A 6432-nucleotide genomic window follows, 5' to 3' on the forward strand; every position below is an offset into this window, starting at 1 on the left:
AACCATTTTTAGTGACTTTTAGTCATTCATAAATCACAAAATGTGTATATATACACACACACAATATATTTGCTGTTCCTAGTACTGCACTTTTCTGGATTAAGATGTCTGATGTTTTCCTAGTAGCCACACCTCCAGTTTGGGGGTCACTGCCCCGAGTGCTCCGATGACCAGGAGCATCACTGATGCCTTCACCTTCCAGGCCTTCTCCATCTCTTCTTTGCGCCCCTGGTATTTCTTTAGTTTCTCATGTTCCTTTTTCCTGATGTTCTACGATGCCCACCACAACGGCTTTGCTCTGTTGTTATCCACCACCACAACAATGTCCGGTTGGTTCGCCATCACCATTTTGTCAGTCTGTATCTGGAAGTCCCACAGGATCTTGGCTCGATCATTCTCCACTACCTTTGGAGGTGTTTCCTACCTTGATCTTGGGGTTTCCAGTCCGTACTCTGCACAGATGTTTCTGTACACTATGCCTCCCACTTGGTTATGCCGCTCCATGTATGCGTTCCATACCAGCATCTTACACCCTACAGTTATGTGCTGGATTGTCTCAGGGGCCTCTTTGCACAGACTAAACCTTGGGTCTTGTCTGGTGTGGTAGATCTGGGCCTCTATTGCTCTACTGCTCAAGGTCTGCTCCTGTGCAGCCAGGATGAGTGCCTCTGTGCTGTCCTTCAGATCAGCGCTCTCAAGCCATTGGTAGGATTCAGCCACTTCAGTTATATTCCGGTGGTACATCCCAGGGGCTTGTCCTCCCATGATGGTATGTAATGTAGCTAGTCCATTACATAGGCCTAAACTTCAAGCTAACAGGTAAAAATGACAATACGCAAAGAAGTTTAAAATGTTATAGAGATATAGATTAACTGTTTTGCTAAAGATCACTTTTAACAATATTATATTAACTTACCTGTGTTTGATTTTTTTTTAAATTTAGTTATTTTTGTAAATATTCTTCAGTATTAATGGACTTGGATCTACACTGGACAAATCATCTCAGCTCTGCTCTGTTCCTTTGTTCCTCGTCAAAAATGCTAAGGTTGCTAACCGGGAGATTACATTGTACCTCCAGCACCTCTCCCTCTGCACTCAACTGTCTAACACATTCGCTGAGCACGTTCTCTTCTGGGGCCTTGTTCTTGACGTACCTATGGATCTTGGATGTTTGATCCTGGACAGTGACTCTCATACTAACTAGCACTTGGATTTGGGATGGTCATGTGTGGCCAGGAGCTTTCGGGTCTTAACGTCTGTGGTCTGTATCTCCTCCTTTGGCCAGCTTATGATTCATGTTGGGTATATGATTACTGGCAGGGTTGTTTATTGCCTGGGTCTTGTTCTTGTCATTGAGCTGACTCCTTAGGACTTGCCTTACTCATTGGAGGTATTTGGCTGTAGCTGCTTTCCTTGTTTCCTCTTCAAGGTTGCCATTTGCTGGTGGGATAGCAAGGTACTTGTAAATGTTCTCAGTGTCTGCTATTGTTCCTTTTGGGAGTGAGACCCCTTCTGTGTGCATTACCTTCCCTCTCTTTGTCACCATCCAGATACTCTTCTCAAGCCCGAATGACATTTCATTGTCTTTGTTGTAGACCCTGGTAGTGTGGATCAGTGAGTTGATGTCTCGATCATTCTTAGCGTACAGCTCAATGTCATCCATGTAGAGGAGGTGACTGATGGTGGCCCCATTTCTGAGTCAGTATCCATAGCCGATGTTGTTGATGATTTGGCTGAGGGGGTTTAGACCTATGCAGCAGTGGGGACAGTGCGTCTCCTTGGTATATGCCATATTTGATGGTCACTTGGCCTCAACGGTGGTTTTTCAAAATCTTGTTGAGTTTGCAGTGAAGGCTTTTAGAGTCCTGTTAATGTTGTACAGCTCCAGGTATTCAGTGATCCATGTATGTGGCATTGAGTCGTAGGCTTTCTTGTAACATTGCACAGGTTGGTTTTTACGGGTTCTGCAGTCTCAGGTGACTGTTCGGTCTACCAGGGGCTGGTGTTTGGCTCACCTGGTATCTTTGCCAATGCCCCTATGTGCTGTACTCATGTATTGATCCATAGGCCGTGATGCTTAGCCATGATGATGCCTGACATGAGCTTCTATGTTGTGGAGCGACAAATTAGTTGGCCAATAGTTGGATGGGTCTATACCCTTTGAGGGGTCCTTCTGGTTGAGGATCCTACACCCTTCGGTTAGCCATTCAGAGAGAGTCCCATCCATTAGCAGCTGGTTCATTTGTGCTGCCAGGTGCTCTTGGAGAGCAATCGGTTTCTTTAGCCAGTAGGCATGGATCATGTCAGGCCCTTGTGGGGTCCAGTTTTTCATACCTGAGAGTCTTTCCCAGATGTCTTCCACTGTAATAGTGACTGAAATCTGTTCAGGAAGGTTGCTGTGGTCCTCTCTCAGAGGCACCAGCTACTGTGCATCGCTGTTATGTGATTCCTACTTTTCCCATATGCCTTTCCAGTAGTGTTCGGTTTTCAGCCTTGGTGGGTCTGCTGTGGTGTTATTGTCCTGCCATTGAGCATACACTTTTACAGGTTGTGTTGTGAACAGACGGTTTATTTATCTTGCTTCATTATCTTCTCTTGGGGAGTTGATGTTAACTTCCCTTTGACCTGGCATCTTTGGCCCTCTTGCCGTAGCATTTGGGTTTCGAATCCGGGTCCCGCGGAGCTTTTGTGTCTTAACATCTGTGGTCTATATCTTCACCTTTGGCCAGCTTATGATTCCTGCTGGGTATCTGATTACTGGCAGGGCGTAGCTGCTTATTGCCTGGCTCTTGTTCATGCCACTGAGTGACTTTTTAGGACTTGCCTTACTCACTGGTTACCATTTGCTTGTGGGATAGCAAGGTACTTGTAGCCTAACTGTTCTCAATATCTGCTTTTCTTCCTTCTAGGAGTGAGACCCCTTTTGTGTGGACAACCTTCACTCTCTTTGTCATCATCCGACTACACTTAAGCCCAAATGACATTCAGTGTCTGTGCTGTAGATCCATTCTTAGCGTACAGCTTGATGGCATCCATGTAGAGGCCCATTCCTGAGTTGGTGTCCATAGCCAGTGTTGTTAATGATTTGCCTGAGGGGATTCAGATCTATGCAGAACAGCAGTGTAGACAGTGCGTCTCCTTGGTATATGCCACGTTTGATTATATATAATACATTTTCAGTAACCTTTATTTATGTTAGTACATCATTTTAAGTTAATTAGTTAAGTTAATTTTGTTTTGTTTTTTTCATGGGAGAAATTACTCCACCTCTACTCCCGTAAGAATCAATGGTGAGAATTATATGGAAGTTTATTTCTCAATGAATTTGTACCTGTACTGTTGTTACAGCTTTTCGTGGTGGAATTGGCAAGAAACAAGTGAACTGAAAATATGTTTTAGATGTGTATTTTTAGGTAAACATTCTAACTACTCTGAGGCGTTGTCTGTGTAATCCCTCAGTCGTCCAGGTCTGATCCATAGCAAAAGACAAAGTTTAAATCTGTCAAGTGGAGCAGTTGACAGATTTAAACTTCTTTTGCTACTCTGAGGTGCATATTTAAGATAATCCAAATGCTTTTATATAATACTACAACAAAAAACTGAAATTAGAGTTTATTTGAGGGTTTGAGTTCTTGTATATTAAAAAAATGAACTGCTCCCTTGAGCTTCCAAAACACTAAAATTTTTAAACAGCTTAAGTCTTTGATGAGAAATGGTGAACTTCAAGCGGTGAATTCAACATTCAATGTAGGGGCATTGGACAAAAGGGTACTCATTTATCCAGGCCCTGTGCTAGGAAGGGCCCTCACAAAATCTGTAATGATGTATTTTTTCTAATGGATACTATGTGCTGTGGGCCCACCATGGTTTATGGCCCAGGCCTCTGTTGAAACAAAAGCTGCCCATACACTGAAAGGTAATATGTAGCTTCCTGGATACTGGATATTGGGGGATTTGATTCTGGCTACTGTAGGTGTTCAAAAATCACAACAACATTATGTAAGGGGACAACTGAATGCTGTGTACTTGTCCGCACATGTTTTGACCAAAGTTGTTGAACAAAGACAGGCCATAACCTCTTTTTGTTACATGTGCACTGCAGCACTCCAGCTCCTTTTCTTAACAACTATATTCAGATAAATATTATTATTATTATATACTAAAAGTAAATGGTAACTAAAAAACAAAAATATTTACAGATACTAGCCTAAACCAGTCTCCTAAACAAAGGGACCCATTTGTCACATATAATTTACTAACAAGATCAAATTTCTCTCACCTCAAAAGTATTGAGGAAGTGTGTATTCTGAATCCCAGGCAACACTTTTGGAAGTATCTCAGTTTAATTTTGAAGGTGACACATGGGACTCGCAAATAATGGTGAGAGAGCCTGTGAGCCTTTTGTTATATTTATTTATGAAAATGTATCAACACTCCATAAGATGGGTAATGGGTAGATGGATATATAGTAAATGGACTGCTATGTTTTTCATGGCTGATTGTTTAGAAACCAGAGCAGCAGATGGCTGATATTTTATGGGCAGCAAAAAATTATGATAAACTTATTATTTTACTGCAAACACATACAAGAGCTGTGCTGTCACATTGTGTGCAGTGCCACTACCCTTAAGTGTTCAAATCAAGCTAAATGTCATTCCTTTAATCAGGTAGTCAACTGAATCAACATATTGGCCAGTGTTGGAGATTTAAGGTTAAAGGTCCTATATTAGGCAAAATTGACTTATGAGTTTAAACCATGTTATAATGTTGTTACCTCTTCAGAAACATGCCTGGAGTTGTTTTGTTCCATTCACACATGCTTGAGAAATCCTTTATAATAAATCTGTCTACATCTCCAAAGCTCAAAATTCTCTGTTCCACCTTGTGATGTCATGAAGAGGTAGTGTTCAAGTGTACAACTACCTTTTACCTTTAGTTCAGTAAAGACTGGCAGTTCCAGGGCTGAATTCATCCAAATGATTCTAGTTAAGGTGTATGGTTTTTAAAAACACAGTGGAGCACTTCCTGTATTACCATATGACATTCCAAGGTGGAACAGTTGAACTTAACCTAAATATACATGGTTTGTGTGTGTTAAATATGTGTGAATGAAACAAAACATAACTGTGTAAAATAAGCCCTTTAATAGTCGATGCAAATATTGGTCCAATATATCTGTCAACTGAAAAAGTTGTATCTATAGCAGAAATTATTTGGATGGAAAAATAAATATCTGGCCCTTTGTTTTTTCTTATATGTAAGTGATGGGCAAAATGTGGGGGAAGAAGATGGTGTTGGGGAGGGTGACTGGGATGGGCAAAGCAGTGACTGAGCAGTGAGATACTTTTTGTTTGTCCATGTGTGCTACTAAGTGCATAATAATGCATTGGATTTATATAGTGCCTTTCAAGACACCCAAAGTGCTTTACATTGCATTATTCATTCACTCCCCCCCCCCCCACACACACACACACACATCACTTTCATATTAGGCAATGTAGGTGAAGTGCCTAGCCCAAGGGCACAACGTTTTTGCCACTGGCACCCTACTCTTTGTTCTATGTTGTTTTTTTTTTTTGTTGTTTTTTTTTGCATTCTGTTTTGTTTTTAAATTGAGGAGTTGTGGCCAAATAGGTTGATAACAGGAATAAATACATTTTTCATATAATTCCCAGGATATGAACTTAGAAAAGGCTTAGCATCTGGCTCCACCTCTCCTGCTCCACCAACAAAAATCCCACAGCTCACCCTGAGACTGTGCTTAAAGCTGCCCCAGAAATGCTGAAGAACCCTTTAGTCTAACTAGACCTATAACTCCTAAGCAATGTAATATTTCAGTTGCCAATTATGTTAGTGTTTTGTCTTTCCCACTACACTCTAATTCCCTTTCTGCGATCATATCACAGCTTAACATTTGGCTCTGGATCTCCCACTTCCTTCCTTCTCTTCTTTTCCCTTTCCCCCTCTCATGCATTCTTCTGTTTAGAATCTGACCTCCTCCACAGCATGGCTTCACTTTTATACACCATCCAACTCACGCACATGTGACTGCTGGATCCTTGTTTGGATTCAGTCATAGTCAAGTTTTGACTGTCCAGATCTCCAGGAACCTATGTTCCCATGTGTAAATGTGCTCACTTTATCCTCAACTATTCACATTTTGAGATTTCAAACAAATTTGAAATAAATAAATAAATATGATGCTCATGATCCTTCATGAGAAAGCCAAAGTTCTTCCTTACTGCAACAGTACCAAAGTTCAAGGGTCTGTTCTACTTGGCTTTTTATTGTGCCATCATAATAGTAAAAGTAATGTATGACACAATCTTGCTTTAGAATTACTGTGATAGTGGGACTGTGTGACTGTGAAATTCCAAAAGAATCACAGGGAGAAAGAGAGAAATGGCAGTCATGTCTCTATCACTTTGCTCC

This window comes from Periophthalmus magnuspinnatus, chromosome 6, assembly GCF_009829125.3.
Source record: "Periophthalmus magnuspinnatus isolate fPerMag1 chromosome 6, fPerMag1.2.pri, whole genome shotgun sequence".
NCBI classification, from domain to species: domain Eukaryota; kingdom Metazoa; phylum Chordata; class Actinopteri; order Gobiiformes; family Gobiidae; genus Periophthalmus; species Periophthalmus magnuspinnatus.